This window comes from Spermophilus citellus, assembly GCF_964194105.1.
Source record: "Spermophilus citellus genome assembly, chromosome: 10".
Taxonomy (NCBI): domain Eukaryota; kingdom Metazoa; phylum Chordata; class Mammalia; order Rodentia; family Sciuridae; genus Spermophilus; species Spermophilus citellus.
Genome location: NC_138197.1, coordinates 93176623 through 93200428, shown reverse-complemented (window position 1 = coordinate 93200428; position 23806 = coordinate 93176623).

The window sequence follows — 23806 nt, the reverse complement described above, 5'->3', positions numbered from 1 at the left end:
TTCCTACATTTTTAGATTTGTATCACTTTACTCTTAATGGTACATGCTGAAAATTTCTGAAGATACTGCTAGAATACTGCTAATATATTGGAGTATTAGTTTCCTTAGAAGATACTATATCTCATATTGTTTTAATATATGTCTTGTATTGTTTTAATGTAATTATAGAAATATTTTTGCACAATTCAAAATGGTAATTATAAGCCAAATAGGTTATTGAGCACTTAAAATTGGCCTAATGCAACTAAGGACATAAATTTTAAACTTCATTTAATTTTAATTAACACAAATTTAGATAATGTAACTTGTGGATACCACACTGGTTAGTGCCATTCTATAGGAAAAACAAGTTTTATTTTATGAAGTGTTGTTGTGAAGAGAAATCTTGTAAAAATAAAAGTATATACATTTTCAAGGCACTCAGAAGAGGTTAAAAACATCTGCTTTCATTTAATAAGTTTGTAAGAACAAATAAAAAATGTGAAAGTGACAGGTTAAGCCCAAAGTAAAATGCTAAAAATATGTATTGATTACCTAGAAAATTAGAAATAGTGGACTCAAAAATTCCTGAAGCAAGGAAGATAAAGGAAGGTAATGGATTTCATAAACTGTAGATGATTAATGACTCTGCCGTATTGGTATTCTTAGAGATATTATAAAACACTGTGAAGAGGGTTATATCTTGGAATTTAAAAATTCACAAGATGTAAGTACATTTTTTTTTTAATTTTTAATATTTATTTTTTAGTTCTCGGCGGACACAACATCTTTGTTGGTATGTGGTGCTGAGGATCGAACCCGGGCCGCACGCATGCCAGGCAAGCGCGCTACCGCTTGAGCCACATCCCCAGCCCAAGATGTAAGTACATAAAATACAAAATTTTGAATTATTTACAACATATGAAGCAGCATGTTCTCTTCTCAAGTTGGTGAAGAAAACTCTGCATGTTGAATAGAAATTGCAAATCATGGAGAAGGCAATAAATACATAAATTTTGTTTTCCTTCAACATTATAAATTTAACAAAGGATTTATGGTAATAATAATAATAAGAAGAATCACATTATTGTCCTTAAGTTATTCCATTTTCTTGAGAATTTTCTAAAAAGTTTAAGTGATATAAAATTTCTTAATTATGCTATTATGTCTATAGACAACAACTTCATAAACTCTTATATGTTTTCCAGAGACTTTGAATTTTGTTAGAATAAAGGTATAATGAATTTTTGGTTTACATTACATGTACATAATTGCCAATGAGTTAGTTTTAGGATTTCTCAAAGATGCCATGTTTTATATTTACAGTTATGGACACAAATATTCAAGATGAATTTTGATATTAGCAAAACCAAAGCACTACATTCTCTTCCAAAAATTGTCCTCTGCTGTAATACATTTACATTAAATCTAAGTTGTTAATGTCTCTAGTGATGAGCTTTGAAAGTTTACAAAATATATTTAGATTACATGCTAAATAATTTATCATACTTCAATATTTTTTAAACTTCTTTATTTGTTTTAATTAGTTACACATGACAGTACAATGACCTTGACATATCATACATTTGAATCAGATGGGATATAATTTCTCACTCAGAAAAATGAGAAACCATACTTCAATATTTATGTAAGTATTCCAATTGGAAAAGGGTTTTTCTGTACTTCACTGCATACCATATTTGTTTTTAAATGGTTATCAAGAATTGTGGAGTAAACTCACTATAATGTAGTATTTCAATTTCTTTTTTCTTATACATGTGTATCTTTGTTATTTATGCATTTGGACACTTGTGAAATTTGTGTTTGTGTGTGTTCATGTGTATATGTGTGTGTATCTGTGTATCTTATGTTACCTGAAAGACAGCAAATTCACTTGGAGGGCTGGTGAAGGGAATGCATACTAGTTCACTGTTCTGTTGTGTCAATCCAATGATAATTTCAAAACTAAACACTCATGGAGAAAGTGAATAAAAATGTTAAAGGCAAAGTCTATTTTTGTACTTAACATGACAAGAACAAAAATTACATCCTCTGTTAAATCATATACTCTCCACTGATCTTCTTCATAATGAAATGATACATCCTAATAATGTTAGACATCAGCTTGATTAAGCCATTTCTCTGGAAAGAACACTGCTTATCCCATTTGCCTATAGAAGGATATAAACTTCTGGATTGGCCAATCCATCCATATGTCCTTTAGAAGATATAATGAATTTTTCATTTGATAATTATAAGAAATTTCAAACTCGTTTATTATTATCACATGTTGAAAATAAATAAATAAACAAACAAACAAACAAATAAATAAATAAATGGCATACTTGTAATGCCAGTCACTTGGAAGGCTGAAGCAGGAGGATTGCAAGTTTGAGAAAATGGAGAGACTTTGGTCTCAATATTTTACTTTTTTGTGTTTGGTATTGAGATTAAATCCTGGGCCTTGTGCATGCAAAGCAAACACTCTACTAACTGAGCTATATCCCCAGCCTATGTCTCAATATTTGAAAAAATAATAAGAAAGATTGGAGATGTAGCTTAGTTGTAGAGCTACGTTAATAACCAGTACTACAAAGTAAACAAGTAAATAAGAAACAAATACTCACGAATCTGCATCCAAATTAAGAAATTGCAAATAATACTCATTTCTGTGTTCCTCCCTTTCCTATCATTCTCTCCTACTTCCAATGGGTATCCACTCTATTGAAAGTTATTATTCCCTTGCTTTTAAAAATGTATGATTTTGCCACTTAAAATTGTTTTTAGAAGAGATAATTACAAGTATTGTATAGGAAAATCAGACAGAATTGGATTCATACCCTGATATTGCTGTATGTCTTTGGACATTTACAGTACAATTTTTTAAAAATCTAAATAAAAAAGGATGTGTGACATTCTAGTGCCTCTTTTATAAGGTTATTGTGAAGTTAAATGCAAGGAAATATCTAAAATACTCAATGCAATACCTGGTGCTTAACAGATCTTTTGAATTATTACTAATATTATTACTATTATTACACATTATCATGTGTTGTTGTGTATGTATAATTGTTAATTATGTTTTAAAAAATGGTCAGTCAATATAATTTATTAAATGGCTTGACTTGACTCTCAGTAATAGTTTTTGCTATTATACATATTACTTTTTTAGTGAAAGTTTTCCTTCAGTTATTATTAAGATGATAGTTTTATTTTGTCTTTAGGGACCATGGTTTCCTCTTTCTTTACTGGATGTTTTGGAGATGTTCTACAGTTCTAAAAGGAACTCTGTGAAAAACTTATTTAAAAACTGACCAGAACTAGAACCATTGTCCAGAACTTCAAGTCAAACTGGAAGCAAAAAGGAACAGGAAATTGGGGCAGGAAATATTCCTCCAATACCAGAAAACCCAAGAAGAGGATGATCTTAAAGTCCTTCATGGGTCAAATTTAGGGCTTTGGCCCTTGGCTATATCTCAAGTGCCCTGGTTGTGTCTTTTTCAATTAAAAAAAAAAAAAAACTAGCAAAGGATTGGCAGTAAACAGTTTGCCAAATCTAAACACTGACAAGTTAACTAGAAGGAGAATAGACAATGGTTAGGCACTGCCCAACTGTAGAAATGATAACGGAGTACAGCCAAGGAAGATTGAGAAATGGGGAGAGACCAGGAGAGTAGCATTACAGAAACACAGTAGTGTAGCCCTGGGGTTCTGTTCCCAGAGACTGGTCAGGCCCCAGGTGGAGCTTCTTTTTTTTTTTTTTTTTAAAGAGAGAGTGAGAGAGGAGAGAGAGAGAGAGAGAGAGAGAGAGAGAGAGAGAGAGAGAGAGAGAGAGAGAGAGAGAATTTTTAATATTTATTTTTTAGTTCTCGGCGGACACAACATCTTTGTTGGTATGTGGTGCTGAGGATCGAACCCGGGCCGCACGCATGCCAGGCGAGCGCGCTACCGCTTGAGCCACATCCCCAGCCCAAGGTGGAGCTTCTTATCTAGGCCTGGGGAGAAATTTCATGTGTTGTGAGCTATTTTGGTGAGCTGGGGATCCTCATCTACCAGCTACAAGATTGTAGGCCATGATATCTCAGGTCACTTTGAGATTGGTCTCACAGACCCACATTTCAAGTGCAATATTCAAAATTTATTTTATTTTTTTATTTTTAGTTATATGTGATAGTAGAATGTCTTCTGGTGGAATATACATGGATAGAGTATAAAGTACTCTATTTAGGTCTCCACTCTTGTGATTATACATGATATGGGGTTACACTGGTTGTGTATACAAAAACAAGGCTAGGAAAGTTATGATAAATTAAGTCTACTCTTACCTATTTCCCTCCCCACTTCCTTCCCTTTGTTTCCCTTTGTCTAATCCAATGAACTTCTAAACTCCCCTTCCCCACCGTCCTTTGTTGTGGATTACATTCCACAAATTAGAAAGAACATTCAGCCTTTGGTTTTTTGTGACTGCCTTATTTTACTTAACATGATACTCTCCAGGTCCATCCATTCATGGGCAAAAGTCATAAAGTCATTCTTCTTTATGGCTGAGTAATATTACATTGTGGATACATACTACATTTTCTTTATCTATTCATCTTCTGAGGATACCACAGTTGTTTCCATAGCTTGGCTATTGTGAGTTGAGCTACTATGAAGATGGATATAGCTGTGTCACTGTAGCATGCTGTTTTTAAGTCCTTTGAGTATAAACTAGGAAGGGGATGACTGAGTCAAGTTTTCTGAGGACTCTTCTTACTACTTTCCATAGTGGTTGTACCCATTTATAGTTCTACCAACAATATATGAGGGTACTTTTCTCCCCACATCCTCAGTGCAACTTTTTGAGTGAGCAAAAAGTTGCAGCTGACTAGCATCATATCACATTCAACCTGACGGGGTTACATCTGTCTTTGTGCCAATGGTATCAAGGTCCAGGCAATTTGTGAGCTCATTCAGGAAGAGCATGTTAGCATTGGGCCAGGTTGGCCCTGCCAGTCACACTTAGCACTTCTGCCCATCTGACAGGCTTGGGATTGGTCTCCCCTGCTGTTTCCCAGTGAGATTATGCTGTCCACACTTTTCCTCATTTTTTTTCTTCTTCTTGATCTCTGGATAGTTCTTCACCATGTACTTCAAAGGAGAGAGATCAAAGTCCATGTGCTCTTATAATGCCATACTTTGACATTAAAATACTTTTGCTTCGTCCTTTCTGTGTGTAGTAGCTCTTCAGTCAGTAGCTTCAAAAGGGTTTACTCCCCTGCTCCATCAGACTCAACCAGAGCCACTCATAATCAAGGTCAATACCAAATTCTAGATTATTGTAGGTGTAAAGTCTATCTTTTGTATACTCAAAGTTCATACTTTGCACAAGAATAGCAGGTGGAAGGATCTTGCCACATGGTGGGAAATAAAATGCTTTCATCTTGTTTTCAGAACAATGTCAGGCCCAAAGCCATCGTTCTCCTTGCTCGGGGGGGCCTTGCTTGTTCACTTTGACTCTGACTCGATAAAACCTGGAAATGTAGTTATCATGTGTACAACCCAATCTTGATCTCAGTGAAATATTTTCCAGTTTGGTTCTCATCTTGTTCCATTCATGTCTTTGCATACCAATCCTAAATTATTCATATTATATTACAGTTTCTGGTTGAGCATGTGGATGATATTTGTATGGATACCATTTAGAAAATCCTAGGAATGAGAAATGAGAAGTTCTTCCACCCACAAGCATCAAATCCAGGTATTGGTGGGCTTGCCTGAGATCAGCATCAATGGCCTAATCAAGAAGACTCTAATAAGCCCAGTACTCATCTTCCATCCCCCAACAAAGTGTTTTAGTTTATTTTTTTAATAAATTATAGCTGAATGCATTACAACTCATGTTACACATATAGAGTACAATTTTTCATACCTTAGGTTGTATATAAATTATGTTCACACCAATTCGTGTTTTCATACATGTGCTTTGGATAATGATGTCCATCACATTCCACAATCATTGCTAACCACCTGCTCCTGCCCTTCCCCTGTCACCCTTCTGCTTTAACTAGAGTTTGTCTATTCCTCCAATGCTCCCCCTCCCTACCCCACTATGAGTCAGTCACCTTATATCAGAGAAAACATTTGGCATTTGTTTTTCTTTTTATATATTGGCTAATTTCACTTAATATTATCTTCTTCAACTCCATTTATTTACCTGCAAATGCCATGATTTTATTCTGTTTTATTGCTGAGTAGTATTCAATTTGTATATGTGCCACATATTTTTATCCATTCATCTACTAAAGGGCATCTAGGTTGTTTAGCTATCACAATAGCCAAACATAATAGCTAAGCTAAAATTGTGCTGCTATAAATATTGATGTGGTTGTGTCCCTGTACTATGTTGTTTTTAAGTCCTTTAGGTATTGACCAAGAAGAGGGATAGCTGGGTCCAATGGTGGTTCTATTCCCAGTTTTCCAAGGAATATCCATACTGTTTTCCATGTTGGCTGCACCAATTTCCAGTCCCACCAGCAATGCATGAGTGTGCTTTTTGCCAACATCCTTGCCAACACTTCTTGTTGTTTTGTCTTCATAATAGCTGCTATTCTGACTGGACTGAGATGAAATCTTAGAGTGGTTTAAATTTGCATTTCTCTAATTGTTAGAGATGATGAACATTTTCTCATATATTTGTTGATCGATTGTATATCATCTTCTGAGAAGTGTCTGTTCAGGTCCTTGGCCCCATTTATTGATTGGGTTATTTGGGTTTTTTTGTGTGTGTTTTTTATTTGTTTTGTGTTTAGTTTTTTGAGTTCTTTATATACCCTAGAGATTAGTGCTCTATTTTATGTGTGAGGGGTAAAAATTTGGTCCTGGGCTTCTCTTGGTTGGTAGGTTTCTAATGGCATCTTCTATTTCATCACTTGACATCGGTCTGCTTAAATTGTGTATGTCATCCTGATTCAATTTGGGCAAATCATATGACTTACAAAATTTTTCCAGGCCTTTAATATCTTCTATTTTATTAGAGTATAAGTTTTCAAAATAATTTCTAACTATTCTCTCTATTTCTGTAGCGTATGTTGTGATATTACTTGTTTCATCATGTATGCTTGTAATTTGAGTTTTCTCTCTGCTTCACTTCATTAGTGTAGCTAAGGGTCTGTCAATTTTATTTATTTTTTCAAAGAACTAACATTTTATTTTGTCAATTTTTAATTGTTTCTTTTGTTTCAATTTCATTGACTTCAGTTCTTATTTTAATTACTTCCTGCCTTCTACTGCTTTTGGTGTTTATTCTTCTTTTTCTGGTGCTTCAAGATGTAATGTTAGGTCATTTATTTGTTGAATTTTTTGAACTTCATGCAATGAACTTTCCTCTTAGTGGTGCTTTCATAGAATCCCAGAGATTTCTGTATGTTGTGCCTATGTTCTCATTTACCTCTAAGAACTTTTTAATCTCCTCGTTGATGTCTTCTGCAACCCATTATTCATTCAGTATCATACTGTTTAGTCTTCAGGTATTGGAATAATTTTCATTTTTTTATTTTGTCATTGATTTCCAATTTCATTCCATTATGATCTGATAAAATGCAGGGTAGAATCTCTACTTTTTTGTATTTGCTAAGAGTTGCTTTGTTGCATATTATATGGTCTATTTTAGACAGTGATCCATATTCTGCTGATAAGAAAGTGTATCCACTTGATGCAGGATGAAATATTCTATATATGTCAGTTAAGTCAAAGTTATTAATTGTATTATTCAGATCTATAGTTTCTTTATTCAACTTTTGTTTGGAAGATCTATTCCAGGGTGAGAAAGGTGTGTTAAAGTCACCCAAGATTATTGTGTTGTCATCAATTTGACACTTGATCTTGAGAAGAATTTATTTGATGAATATAGTTGCTTCATTATTTGGGGCATATATATTTATGATTCTTATGTCTTGTTGGTATATGGTTCCTCTGAGCAGTATGTCATGTCCATCTATATCCCTTTTGATTAGCTTTGGCTTGAAGTGCACTTTATTTGATAGGAGGATGAAAACCCTTACTTTCTTCCACAGTCCATGTGAGTAGTATAATTTTTCTCAATCTTTCACCTTCAGTATGTGTACATCTTTTCCTATGATATGAGTCTCTTGGAGACAGCATATTGTTGGGTCATTTTTTTAATCCAACTGCTAGTCTGTGTCTTGTGATTGGTGTTTTTAAGCCATTAACATTCAGGATTATTATTGAGATATGGTTTGTATTCCCAGCCATATTTGTTTATTTTTGTTATTCAAGTTGACTTTATTTTCTTCTTTTATTAGTTTTTCCTTTATGGCCCTACCTCCTCCCTCTGCTGATTTTCATTACTGTTTTTCATTTCCTCTTTACGGAATATTTTTCCAAGGATGTTTTGTAGTGCCAGTTTTCTAGCTACAAATTCTTTTAACTTATGATTATCATGGTATGTTTTTATTTCATCATCAAATCTAAAGCTTAATTTTGCTGGATACAAGTTTCTTGGTTGGTATTCATTTTCTTTCAGAGCTTGATATATGTTGTTCCAGAATCTTTTTTTGCTTTCAGGGTCTGTGTTGAAAATCTGCCATTATCTTAATTGGTTTTCCCCTATATGTAATCTGATTCCTTTCTCTCGTGGCTTTTAAAATTTTCTCCTTATTCTGTATGTTGGGTATTTTTATTATAATGTTCCTTGGTGTGGATTTGTTGTGATTTTGTACATCCTGCATCCTGTAGCCTTCTTGAATTTTGATTTTCAATTCATTCTTTATGTTTGGAAAGTTTTATGATATTATTTCATTGAATAGATTGTTCATTCCTTTGGTTTGGACCTCTATGACTTCCTCTATCCCAATAATTCTTAAATTTGGTCTTTTTGTGCTATTCCATATTTCTTGAATGTTCTGCTCATGGTTTCTTCCCATTATCACTATGTGGTCTACGTGCTTTTCAAGATTATATACTTTGTCTTCATTGTCTGATGTCCTATCTGAGTGGTCTACTCTATTAGTGATGTTTTCATTTGAGCTTTTAATTTGGTTTATTGTTTATTTCATGTCAAGAATTTCTGGTTTTGTTCTTGTTTTATTTTTTAAGAAACTCTATCTTCCTGTTGAGGTGGTCTTTTGGTTCCTGTATTTGTTTATGTAGCTCCTTATCAAAATGATCTTTCACTGCCTGTATTTGCTCTTTTATATCTTCCTTGAGTTCACAGAACATTTTAATCACATATATCCTGAACTCCTTCTCTGTAGTTTCTTCTGCCATGGCTGCCAAGGATTCTAATAATGTAGTGTCTTGATTTGTTTGGGGTACTTTCTTCTCTAGTCTTTTCATGTTGCTACTGTGACTTCCCTTTCAACTCTGTGGGTCTGGGGGGTTATTGTTTTTTCCCTATACATTTGTAGTGTTCTTGTAGGGTTTCAAAACCTTTCCTTTGTGGAGAAGGACAAGTTAACAGATCCCAATATTATCAATATACCACCTGTGAACAATTCATTGCTATTAAGATGTTTACAATTTGATCTCAATGAACAGAAATGTTTGATTTGATTATTATCTATAATATAATCAGTAGTTTTGCAAAAGGGTTTTACAGTTTCTGATGGTGGACAATGAACTGGGAGTAGGGCGTAGGATGATATGCTGAGGAGGTAGGATGTGAGGATATAGAGTTAATGTATCTTAGGAAGTGTGAAAGAGAAATCTCATGAAGAAGGTTAGTAACAATAGTCAGGAAGTAATTTAGGCTAGACAAGTATGTGGGAAGACAGTAGAGTACACAAAACAAACACATATGTATTTAGAAAAATTTAAGATGTTGAAATAGTAAAAATTGGAGGGGGAAAGAAAAATAAAAGAAGAAAAAAGAAAAAAAAGGGGGAAGCATATACAACACCTCTATATTATATTATTCAGAGGACTCAGTCCTCAAAATTCTATTTCATACAAAGTTCTTGGTTTCACATATGTTTGGGATGTGAGGGTGGGAGAATAGGGGGGTAATAGAAAAAGAGAAAAAAAATACTCAAAGTAAGAAACCAGGATTGTTGCTAGTTTTAGATATCCGTATCTTTTCTGCTTCTCTTCATCCAATTGGTGGGGTTGTCTGTTGTAGCTGGTGTCTCTGCCCTCAGGATGGTAAAGGCAACCTGGATGGGATGGTTGGTCTTGGTGCAGGACACCTAGAAATGGGGAGTGCCACTCGCCAGTCCCAGCAGGGAGACTACACCTCACAGGTCTCTTTTTGGGACTGCTCACATTACTTGAATGCCCGTTACTATTTCCCTGTCTTACCTGGAAATTTCCCAGTTCCTGGTCTCTCTTCAGCTCCAAACTTTGGCCCCATTTCCCTCTCCCTTAGCAGTTCCCAATTGAGGGACCTCCCACATCAGGGCTTCCGTGGGCAGTGCCCTGGTCACATGGCACACCTGACCAACTGAGAGTTGTTTTTAGTTGGTCAGCTACTGTGTTGGGTTACCACCGCTGGGGAGAGGGGGAAGTTGGAAGCCTTGTACCTGGCCAGCTAGAGTTCTGATCTGGGAGCTGCTCCCATCAAATATGGTGAGGAAGGTGACCCAAGATGGAGGCAGTCTGCTTCCGGAGCCAGGATGTCGGGGTAGGGTGGGGGGAGCCAGTAGAAGGCATTGTGCTGGGGTAGGTAGCAGCTAAGTGTCCTGCATGGGAGTGGAGCGATGTCTGGGATGCTGATAGGTGATCCTGCTAAGGCACTTACGAGTCCTGCATTGGCTAGAACTTCAGAAGTTGGGTGTCAGGAGCCAGGAGTCCTGCTCAAACCCTGGGAATCCTGCTCAAATGCTGAGATCTGGAGGCCTGCATGGGGTCACAGTGCTGGTAATTTCTGAATGAGAGCAGCTGTATAGGTGTCCTCTAACACTCTCAGAGGTGACTAGGTGAGATCTGGATTATTGAGCAAGAGAGAATGCTGCCTCCCTGTGCCCTGCCATTTTCCTTCTTCTGAATGTCTTAGTTTCTTAGAAGCCCAGTTTGATCAAGACCCTACAGACCTTCATTTCAGTCCTGTCAGAATCCAGCTCCTCCAGGCACTTGCAGAGCTCAGTTCCATGAGCTTCTTACATTCCATGTCCTCATGAGCCAGCCACACAGCCTTGCCCACCATGTTGGTCTGCTACCACACACTACAAGTCAGCCTTGTTGTCACTAGTGGCATTTTGCAAGTTCAATGGTAGGTGTTGGTATGATCTGTGATGGGCTCTTCATGTTTCCTTAGAGCCAAGAAGCCCCATGGACTTTCCAATTCCAATTAAGCCAATGATACCATATGAGTTGGAGTTTAATTCCAGTTGGAGCAGCTTGTGATGCAAAGGTGAGTGAGAGCGTGATAATGTGGGTAATAATGTTGGGGTAAGAGGTCAGGGTGCTGGTGACAGCCTGAGCAGAAACTTAATACATCCATTAGCAAATGGTCAGAAAAGCCATTTCATGGTCTGTACCATTGCCTCTTCATTTTTCTCCCTTGCCATTTGTGGTTCTATAATAGCATCATCATTTTCTTCATGTCCCTTTCTGGGCCACCACTGGCCTTTGGCAGCTTTCCTTTGGCTGCCCTTTTGGCCAGGTCAGAAGGCATGGTGATAAACCACAAAGACAGGTACTGTTAATACCCTCATGGTCCTTTGGGTAGTAAAAATAAATAGAATTTCTGAACAACTGTTACAAAGCATATTCTACTCCTACCCAAACATACCACATCCTTTTCTCTATCGTCAGGCTTGTGTATGCTGACCCTCTCATCACTTTCCTAAAATTTCAGAAATTTATATCTGTCTAACCTCAGTTTCCACTTTATATTTGTGAAGAAGTTGGTGTAAGTCCAATATTATCCTAAAATTTCTTCTACAGATAATACTCGTAATATATAAAGATATTCCAGAAGAAATTAGCTATGTACATGTCATACATATATACCCCCCCAAATGTAGTTTTAATTGCATAATTAATAGATGAGAAATAATGCTAAATAAGCTTATCAATCTTCTTTGTCACTTTATGTCCCTGTAGTGTTTTACTACAGATTTTGGAAAAAAGAAAAATATCATTTTGACAGCTTGCTATTTTCCTCAGGTTGTTGCTTAGCAGTGGAGATGCCACCATTTCTTCTATTCTTTGCCACGTGCATAATTTTTAAAGATAAAGTGCTTGAAATAGCTTTGAAAAATTATTACCTTCCCAAATTCTACTATATTATTAGTATGTTACTCATTTTTGCTAAAATAGGCAATATCATTTCCTCTATTTGCTTTTTGTTTGATGAGAAAATCTGACAGAATAAATAACTTATTTGTAAATAAAATCACCTTTCAAATTAATACAAAACAAACACAAATAAACATTAAGATGATTTCCTAAAATCTCATAATAAGGCCCTAAATAATATTAGCTGTGTTATTGTGATATAAAATATTTAAGGCAAGGTATATGGTCTGAATTTAAAAGTAATGAAAGAACTTCCAAATGAGAATTCAATAGGTTCTCAGCATAAAATATCACCACCTCTAAATGTAAGAAAACCACAATTGAAGACAAATAACTAGGATTAAATTATAAATTAAACTGTTTACATCATTAAATTTTAAATGCCTCACTCAAATGGATAAGAAAATACTAATGTGATAAAAGATAAATAATATACTCTCAATTGGCAAATCACAAAAGAAAAAAACAACAACAATGATGATAAATATTAGATACACATCTAAATATGAAACAGTTAATAAAATTAAATTTTAGCAATACTTTTTTTTTTATTTCTAATTCACTAATATCATCTTTTAGGGAAGATATGAACTCTAGGTTTCCAAATATCTCTGTACAATTTTGTAGTCACATCTTAGCAGCTCTTTAAAAATTTAGACTCAGTGACATAACAGAATTTTACTTTTTTTCTCTACTCAGTGTGCCCATTGGCCTTTATGATCCTTTTATGGTCTGCTTTTCAGTGGTGTTCTTAAAAAGGACTTTTTCTTAGATTTCAGTGTAACCTTGCCATCTGTGCTATTAATTAAACTTTTTTTCCTCTGAACTGGTTACACATTCAGTGTGAATGTTTGTCTTTCTTTGTTCTATTTGTGCTATCCATGAAATTTAAGAGATGAACCAAAGCTCTCTGCAAAAGGGCACCAGATCTTTTTGCAGCCAGCTCCTTGAATCATAGATCTAGCGGTCAGTTTGAAGCCATAATTGTGTTCATATGTCACCACAGACCACTCTCAAGGGCCTGCCTTCAATTCCTTATTCCCTTACAGAATCCTAAATACCATTTGCAGTCCCTTTATTATTTAAGCTTTCAATTCAAGGATTACAAAATACAATTCTCAGGGAAGAAACAGAAAAAAAAACAAGTAGATAAAAACCAGCTTGTGTTAGTCACCAAATTGCAGACATACCCTGGTCCTTCATGACACTTTAAAAATTAACAAAATTTGGTGACTCTTTTTCAATCTGAGCACCTAGAGTGTTGATTATTCACTAGCTACCAAGATAAGTTTAACATCATTGTTACCCTTTACCTAAAAACTATTGCTATGTTCTGATCAATTTGCTTTAAACAACAATCATATCATGTAATCACAGGTAGTTTTTAAATATTACTTTCATACCTAAAGTGATACAGGTCTTCTTCTAAGAATAATTTGGTTAATGGAGATAGAGGGCCTGCTCTATACTGATTTCATGTGACTTTGGGTTAAGTTAACTCTGTCCCAAGACTATGTAGCACTTGTACTTGCTGGGAAGAATGATTAAGCTGGCATTTGGACATGATGAGGCAACTCTATAAGAAGCAGTTTCTATCTCAGTTAAATGCTGGGAGTGACAGAAGTTATGTTCAGGCTGCAATGCAAAACAAAACAAAGCCATGGATGGGGAAATTATGCTCTGTCAGACTGAAAGACTAGTCTGCTCACCATTCATTCTGTGAAGTGATGTAGCAGCAGCTACCAGCAGCTGTAATGTTAACCTCCAGGATAGATTTCTGACAGCTGTGGGTCATTGTCTGATATGAGATCTCACAGGAGGCCCCTGAGTTCCTTAGAAACAAAGTAGTATGGCCTAATACCCACAATTCTCATAGAAAATTTTGACCAGCACAGAATAAGCAGCTGAATGAGAAAGAATTTGGGACATTGTAGCTCCCATTGAAGAACAGACACTAATTTGGTCTTGGCTTGAGTCAATGTGAGAATACATTCAATCAGAGAACATGAGACCGAAATTTCAAAACAACCACCCAATAAGCAACCCCAAACAGCTGTCACTTTTTCTTCCAAAAGAAGATTCATAAAAATTCACCAAAAAATGTACTTTATAAAGAACTTTCACTGTTGTTGTTTATATGTCAGGCAAACATCCTCTGCTGAGGGGTTAACTGTTGATCCCATTCCACTCCCATTCTGTCACTTCTGGCCCCAGAATTACAACTCCAGGTGTGACCGCAAGGAAGTGCCCAGGAAGGACATCGGTAGCTGATCCAGTAAACCAAAACACAAATTATTTTCTTGTTTTGGGATTCTATTGGTTTTATTCTGAATTTCTGCTTTATAGACTTTTCAGAAATAGAATACTGCTCTTCAAAATGCCCTCTGGTCATGCAGGTCTTCATACAAATATGCCTCAAATAGTTAAGGAAATCTCGGTAGAGGGGACTGTAAAATTGAATATTTTGATAAAAATGGAGAGGCAGAGATTAGTCTTGGGGATTTCTTCAGTTACAGAGAGGAATTTATCTGGGAAGGACTGCAGAGTTGATTTTATATGTTTCAGCTAACTTGATTGAGTGAGCAATCAAATCATTATCTTTTCATCAGTTATAGCCATTCTCTCTCAAGCCTAGGAATCCTGGCCACCTCTTTGGCTACAGCTGAATACTTGCTGAAAAAAGCAGATGGCAGAATGTGTGTACTTTTAATGGCAATTAGAAGAAAATTGAAATGGTCTGTGTGTGTACATATATGTACACACAATAAACAATAAGAAATCTTTAAACACAGAACATCAAAAATAGCAAAAACAAATTAGTAACTTTCCTTCCGAATTCATGAATTTTGTGTTTCTAGGTCGACTCTTTTGCATAGGACCACACAATCTGCAGGATGTATAAACAGTAAAAATGAGTGAGTTTTTACTAAGTACAGCTAAGTAAAATACAAGAGGGATAAGAAAATAGGGAAAAAACTCAAGTTCACATCAAGTCAAATTCTTTGCACAAGGCCCCAGTTAATAGAATAAATATTTTTCTTAGAACATGGAGTATATAGCACATCAAGCTATTTTCTGCGTGTTGTGCTATCACGTTATAGTTCATGTAGCTCCAACTTCGTTAGTCCTTGATACTCTTCTTGATTCTCTACTGAGAAGAGTTATTTTCAACAATGATAAATTGATCCTAACACATTAAGAATATTATTTTTTATGATAAATATTTATACTTTATCACATTTTATGATAACTTGATAATTATCAATAGTTTAAATCTGATAATACTAAATATGTGTTGCCTACACAAGAATAAATGTAACTTTTGTCATGGTACATTTTTGTTTCAATACTTTGGTGAATTACATTTGTAATTGCTTTATTTAGGATTTTATTGCACTAGAATTTTTAAATTTTGTTGAATTACATGCCCCCAGTTAATAGAATACACCCTCAGTTGATGATGCCAAGTTGTAAAGTTCTAAAACTTTTTCAATGCTTTAAACTAATCCATATAATGTAGATATTGCTTGTTTAAAGGTATTTAGAACTAAGAATAAGATCATATCAGTTTATTATATATAGGACAAAATATTTTTATAATTTTCAATTACTTATTCACTCAAATTTTCTGTTTATTCAAATTTATTAAGCAAAAGTATTTTTCTTAGAACAACTCTTTAAAAGTTGCTTACTTCTAGATTTTCCAATGTAACAGTGTAATTTTTTACATCGTGTTCTATGTGTGAAAATTATTGGCAATAATAAAATAATCACATGAAAAAATCATAAAAAATAGCAAACTCTGTAGATCTTTCATTGTAAGTCTAGATATCTACTTAGAAACAAATCAGAAATTATTATTTTTATTATATGAATAAAATATTATTTTATATTTGATCCCAAGTCCTATTTTCATCATTCATCACTAAAGATAACTACAAATATTTATTATGTAACTGCATATAGGTATGCATTTTCATATATATAGGTGTGTGCATGTGTATATACTTTTGCCTCTAAGTAGACTTATTCTTCCCTGTACCTCTGGCTAAGTACAACTAAAAACTTACATATCATAATAAAAACCTATTGTGACATGTAAAGAGAGAAAAACAGGCAGTTTGGGGATGTCAGAATCTGGGGAATGGCAAAATGATGAGTTTCCTGGGTTTTTGTTTTGTCTCACACATCCCAAGCTTGAAGCTGGAGAAGACTGTGACCTGAAGCAGCCAAAAAGTGCATTTCTTACAAAGTCCCTCAAATTCCTGGGTTTTATTGTTCGTTTGTTTGTTTTTTTCTAATTAGAGGACCAGAAAAGAGACTGTGTAGAACAGCAGAAATTTTACACAATAAGAAGAAAAACACCATGTAAGAAATCACCACACCACCCAGCCAAGAATGCTGTGTGTGGAGCCGAGATTTCTGCAGTTTCTGTGCTATCACAGGGCGCCCAATTCTTCCTGCCTCACAGGGATGGCTGAGCTGGGAACTGAGATGCCCACTATCTCCAGGCGGTAACAAGGGCACTTACAGGGTATTAATGGAAGCTATACAGTGAGCCTAAATTTCCATTTCTTCCTAGACATAATCAGATGGTGCTCCTGTCTCTTCCCACTAGGAAAGTGTTAAAGCATACCTCTTGGAGAGTCAGGACTTTCCACATTGCCAGTAATGATGAGGCTCCCTTGGTGTAAGTGGGAGCACGTGAGAGCAGAAACAGGGACCCCATACTCCTCCTAGACAGGGAGATCCTAGCAGAAGCCAGAGGGAAGCCAGAACTTCCACCATTTCATGGCAATGATCATAACCCTCCTTCCTGGGGTGTCACAGTAGGTCATTTGGGGAACCTGGGTTTCCACACATGTCTAGCCATACCAGGGTGGCATGTCACCCTTCCTCTGGTAAAGTGATCAGAAAAAGATGGCTAAAGTAGGTATAATAAATAAAATCTAGCTTTATGATTCCCCAAATATTTAGGTATCCATATATAATTATTTGTCATATCAATAATCAAAACAATCTCAAATTGAATAGAATAGACAATCCATAATGCCAGCACTGAGGTAACAGATGTTAGAATAAACTGTCAAATATTTTTTAAAAAGCCATCATAAAGATGTTTTACTAAGCAATCATAAACATGCCTGAAATATATGGAAAAAAAATAGGAAGGTATGACAAGAAAATAGAAAGTCTTAGCAAATTAATTTGAAATGAAAAAAGAATTAAATGGATAATTATAATAATGAAAAATAAAATAGCTGAAAATGTTACTCATTTGGCAATCTCCATAGTAGATTGAATGAAACTGAGAAAACAATCTAATAAATTGAAGGTACAACAGAAATTCAATAGTGAGAACAGAGATAAAATAAACTGAAAAATATGTTTCTAAAACTGCAAGAACCAGTCGGGTTAAAATGAAAAATCTGATATTCATGACATTAGAATTCAGGAAGGAAAAAAAAAGGTGGTGCTGATAAGATTCACAGAAATAATGGTTGAAAACTTCAAATTTTGCAAAAGACAGAAACATACAGTGTAAAGAAACTAAAGAAATCTCAAATAGAATAATTTGATAGTCAGACTCCTGAAAACCAAAGGAAAAAAAATTGAAAGCTGTAAATGAGAAATACCATTTTACTTAGAAGGCAAAAAAAACAATTTTTATAGGCAGCAAGTTTCTTAGGAAAACCAGAAATTCTATAACCATGATAATATTCCTGCAGAACGAAAAACAAACAACCAGAATTCTATAACCATGATAATATTCCTTCAGAATGAAAAACAAATCCTGATATTTTGAGGTAGAAGAAGCTAACATAAACATGGAATTAATATAAGAGAATATCCATATCTCTAATCGGCATATGAAACATATTCAATATCATTTTCATCAGAGAAACCCTCTGATATGCTGCATTTTTCATCCACCAGGATACCTAAAATTAAGTACATCTATAATATTAATTATTATTAAGGATGTGGTTGAGATGGAATTTTCGCTCACCTTTGAGGGCAATATAAATGGGTTTAAAAACTTTGGAAATTCTCATCAGTATCTACTAAAGCTAAATATATGCCCACATCAGAACTCGGCAAATCAACTGCCACTACAGATCCCAAACCTATTGATTATGCACAATAGTATTCATAAAAGGGTTATTCATGATATTTCTCAACTGCAAACAACCTAAATTGTATTCACAGGAAAGTAGATGAATGGTGGTATGTTCAAGCAGAGAAATATCACATACTTACAAAACTTATGAAATTCTGATATGCAAAAACAAAAATCTTGAATTCGCTTCAGAAATCTTATATTAAGCAAATTAAATGGAACACAAAGGAGGATGTTTATACACATTCATATATGCGAATTTCACAAACTGAAAATCTGATGATTATAAAGGTCAGAATTTGGAAATTGCAAGTATGACCAGAAAGAGGAGTGAGGGAAATTTCTGGATTCTTGGAAAATATTCTAGATGTGATTTGGGGTGTTGTGAAATAAACTATCTTTGGACTGTACATATAAGCTTTGCTTGGAAGTGATTTTGACTATAACTGGCTTATATTTTAATACTAAAAATCCCTTATTATTTGAGCTTGAGTTTTTTAAATATAAGTCCATAATAATCTCCATCATATCATGTCATTCTTCTAAAATAAATAGTGTCATCTAGATATAATTCTATAGTTCAGTAATCCTGAAAAATATACAAGGATTTCTTCCAATTATTAATACTAAATAAATCATACTAATATAGAAGCAATAATTCAAACATTCATCATAAAAGATCACCTCAAATTGACAATGCTTTATTATTCAAAAATTGGAATTTCCCTCTTCATTTTGAAGAGCACGTAAAACAATAGTTTTTTGTTACATTAGTTTGTGGGCTCAATTGTAACACAGATGAACTGTGTGAAAAGTGTTTTCTTTTTGTACAAATATTTGAGTTATCTTGTTATGGTAAAAGTATGTTTTTACATCTAAATATACCTAAAAGATAAACATCAAATTTAGGAAAATAAAGCATTACAATAACAGATAATGTTAAAAACCATATGTGGAGGACCACCCCCTGCCAATCGGTAGACCCAGGCTGGAGTTAAGGCTGGAGCCCAGGCCTTGGCCCAGGACCACTTCTGCTGACCTCTGTGGGAGCCCAGGCCCAGATCAGGTATACCATCACCCTGCAGGCCCACCTAGGAACCCAGGCCTAGCACACATTGGGACACTGAGGCCATCACCATAGCCCTCCCCACTCAGTAGCCTCCACCTTGTGACAACAGATGGGGCCTATAGGCAGCTGCATCTCAGAACAGGCAGCCTAAAGCAATTGTTAGGCTCACCCTTTCAGTCTCCTCTCTAAAAGTGGTTGCATCCATCTTGGGACACCCCCATTGCTATCTTGAGTTTCTTCTGCTATTGCCAACATCACCTTTAATTGCAGTAGCATCCATCATGGGACACCTGTGGGGACTGGAAGCCCAATACCAAGGTGAGGTACAGGTAATCGATATGGACACTACAATTATAGGGTAGAAACTGTGATACCTCAGATTATCACTGTAAGAAAGGAAGACACATAGACAACATGAAAAAACAAGGGAAGAAAGTTCCCCAAACAAACCAAGATACCACAATAATAGAATCCATGGACAGCACAATTATAAAATGTCAGAGAAGGACTTCAGAATGTACATAATTAAAATGATCTGAAAATTAAAGAATGACCTTAGTGAGCAAATACAGGCAAAACTCGATCACTTCTACAAAGAGATAAGGGAACAAATACAGGCTTATCACTGATCTCACCAACAAAGAAATGAGGGAGCAAATACAGGTAAAAAGAATTACTTCAAAAAAGAGATAAAGAGTCTGAAAAAAATCAGAAATCCTTGAAATGAAGGAAACAATAAACCAAATAAAAAACTCAATAGAAAGTATCACCAACAGACTAGACCACTTGAAGGACAGAACCTCAGACAATGAAGACAAAATATACAGTTTTGAGATAAAGTTGACCACACAGTGAAGATGGTAAGAAACCATGAAAATAACCTCCAAGAATTATGGGATGACTTCAAAAGACCAAATCTAAGATTAATTAAGATAGAGGAAGGCACAGAGTTTCAAACCAAAGGAATGCACAATCTCTTCAATGAAATAATATCAGAGAATTTCCCAAACATGAGGAATGAATTGGAAAATCAAATACAATAGGCTTACAGGAAAATCAAATACAAGAGGAATATAGAACACCAAATGTATAAAATCATAACAGATCTACACAAAGACATATTTATGATGAAAATGCCTAGCATACAGGATAAGGATAAAATCTTAAAGGCCACAAGAGAGAGGAATCAGATCACATATAGGAGTAGATCAATTCCTGTATCAGCACATTTTTGAACCCAGACCCTCAAAGGCAGGAGATCCTAAAACAACATATACCAAGCTCTGAAAGAAAATGGATGTTAATCAAGAATCCAGCAAAAGCATACTTCAGATTTGATGACAAAATTAAAACATCTCATGATAAATAAATGCTAAAAGAATTATAGTGAGAAAACCTACACTAATATTTCAGGAGGAGGAAATGAAAAACAACAATGAAAATGAGTAAAGGGAGGAATTACAATAAAGTAAAGGCCAATCATAGGAGAAACAAAGTCAAGTTAAAAACAAAAAATAAAACAAAATGTTCAGGAATACAAATTATGTTTCAATAATAACCATGAATGTGAATGGCCTAACTCATCAATTAAAAGGTATAGACTGACAGATTGAATTTAAAAACATCTCCAACAATATGTTTCCTTCAAGAGACTCATCTCACAGGAAGAGACATCCACAGACTGAAGGTGAAAGGGTGGGAAAAATGTACCACTCACATGGACTACGTAAACAAGCAGGGGTTTCCATTCTCATATCAGATAAATTGAACTTCAAACCAAAGCTGGTGAAAAGGGATAAAGAATTACATTTCATCATGCTTAATGGATTCATATATCAATAGGACATAAGAATCATAAACATCTATGTCCCAAACAATGGGACATTTATATATATCAAACAAACCATTCTCAACTACAAGAACCAAATAGACCACAACACAATGACTTTAATACACCTCTATCATCACTGGATAGATCTTCCAAACAAAAACTAAACAAAGAAACTATAGAACTCAATAATGCAATCAATAATTTGGACTTAACAAACATGTATAGAATATTCCATCCATTAATGAGTGAATATACTTTCTTCTCAACAGCATATGGATCCTTCTCCCAAATAGAACATATGTAATGCTGCAAAGCAAGTCTTAACAAATACAAAAAAAAAAAAAAAAAGAGAGAGAGAGAGAGATACTACCCTGCATTCTATCTGACCATAAGGGAATGTAATTAGAAATCAATGATAAAATAAAAAATACAAGCTACTCCAACACCTGGAGACTAAAGGATATGTTACTGAATGATGAATGGATAACAGAAGACATCATGGAGGAGTTAAAAAAATTCTTAGAGGTAAATGAGAATTTTGACACAACATATCAAAATCTGTGGGACAGAGGAAAATTCTTTGCATTAAGCTCATTCATTAAAAGAATAAAAAGTAAACAAATAAATGACCTGACATTACATCTCAAAGCCCTAGAAAAAAAAGAACAAACCAACACCAAAAGTAGTAAAAGACAGGAAAAAAAATTAAAATTAGGGAGGAGATCAATGAAATTTAAACAAAGAATTCAAAAAAATGACAAAACAAAAAGCTTGTTCTTTGCAAAAATAAATAAAATTGACAAACTCTTAGTGACCCTAATGAAAAGGAGAGTGAAAACTCACATTACTCAAATTTGTGATTAAAAATGCAATACACAACAGACACTAATGGAATACAGAAGACACTGTATTTTGAAAATTTATACTCCAATAAAATAGAAAACCTCAAAGACATTGACATATTTCTAGAGGCATATGATCAATCCAAAGGAGTCAAGAAGACATACAATTTAAACAGATCAATTTTGTGCAAGGAAATAGAATATGCCATCAAAAGCATACCAACCAAATTGTGTGTTCTTTCTTTTCTATTTCATGGAATAATTTGAGAAGTATTGGTGTTCATTCTTCTTCATAGGTCTTCTAGAACTCAGCTGTAAATCTGTCTGGTCCTGAGTTCTAGAAGACCTATAAAGAAGAATGAACACCAATACTTCTCAAATTATCCCATGAAATAGAAAAGAATGAAACCCTTCCAAATTCATTCTATGACTCTAGTATCATCCTGATATAAAACTAGGCAGAGACACATCAAGGAAAGAAAATTTCAGACCAATATCCCTCATGAACATTGATGCAAAAATTCTCAATAAAATTCTGACAAATCACACACAAAAACATATTTAAAAAATAATGCACCATGATCAAGTGGGTTTATTCCAGGGATGCAAGGTTGGTTCAACATAGGGAAATCAATAAATATAATCTATCACATCAGTAGACTTAAATATAAGAAACATATGATTATATCAATTGATGCAGAGAAAGCATTTGACAAAATATAGCACCATTTCATGCTCAAAACACTAGAAAAACTAGGGATGGTTGGAACATACCTCAATATTGTAAAAGCTATCTATGCTAAACCCAAGGCCATCACCATTCTAAATGGAGAAAAATTGGAATGATTCCCTCTAAAAACTGGAACAAGACAGGGATGCCCTCTTTCACCAATTCTATTCAACATAATTATTGAAATTCTAGCCAGAGCAATTAGAAAGATAAAAGAAATTTAAGGGATACAAATAGGAAAAGTAGAACTCAAACAATCATTGTTTGTTGACAACATGATTCTAAACTTAGAGGATTCAAAAAAATCTACTTCTAGAATGAATAAATGAATTAAGTAAAGTAGCAGGGTGTAAAATCAATACCCATAAATCAAATGCATTTTTATATAGCAGTGAAGAATCATCTGGAAGAGAAATTGGGAAAACTACCCAATTACAATAGCCTCAAAAATAAAATAAAATACTTTGGGACAACTTAACAAAAGAGGTGAAAGACCTCTATGGTGAAAACTACACAACACTAAATAAATAAATTAAAGAAGACTTTAGAAGATAGAAAGATCTCCCATGGTCTTGAAGAGGCAAACTTAATATTGTCAAAATGGCCATACTACCCAAAGTGTTATATAGATTCAATGCAATTCCAATTAAAATCCCAACATCATTCCTAATAGAAATAGAAAAGGCAATTATAAAATTCATTTGGAAAAATAAGAGACCCAGAATAGCTAATGCACTCCTTAGCAAAAGGGTGACACAGTAGGCATCACAATACCAGATCTTAAATTATACTACAAAGCTATAGTAACACCAAGATAGACCTGTAGACCAAGGTACAGAATAGAAGACACAGAGACAAACCCACATAAATACAGTTATCTCATACTAGACAAATGCACCAAAAATATACGTTGGAGAAAAGACAGCCTCTTCAACAAATGGTGCTAGGAGAACTGGAAATCCATATGCAGGAGAATGAAAATAAACCCATATCTCTC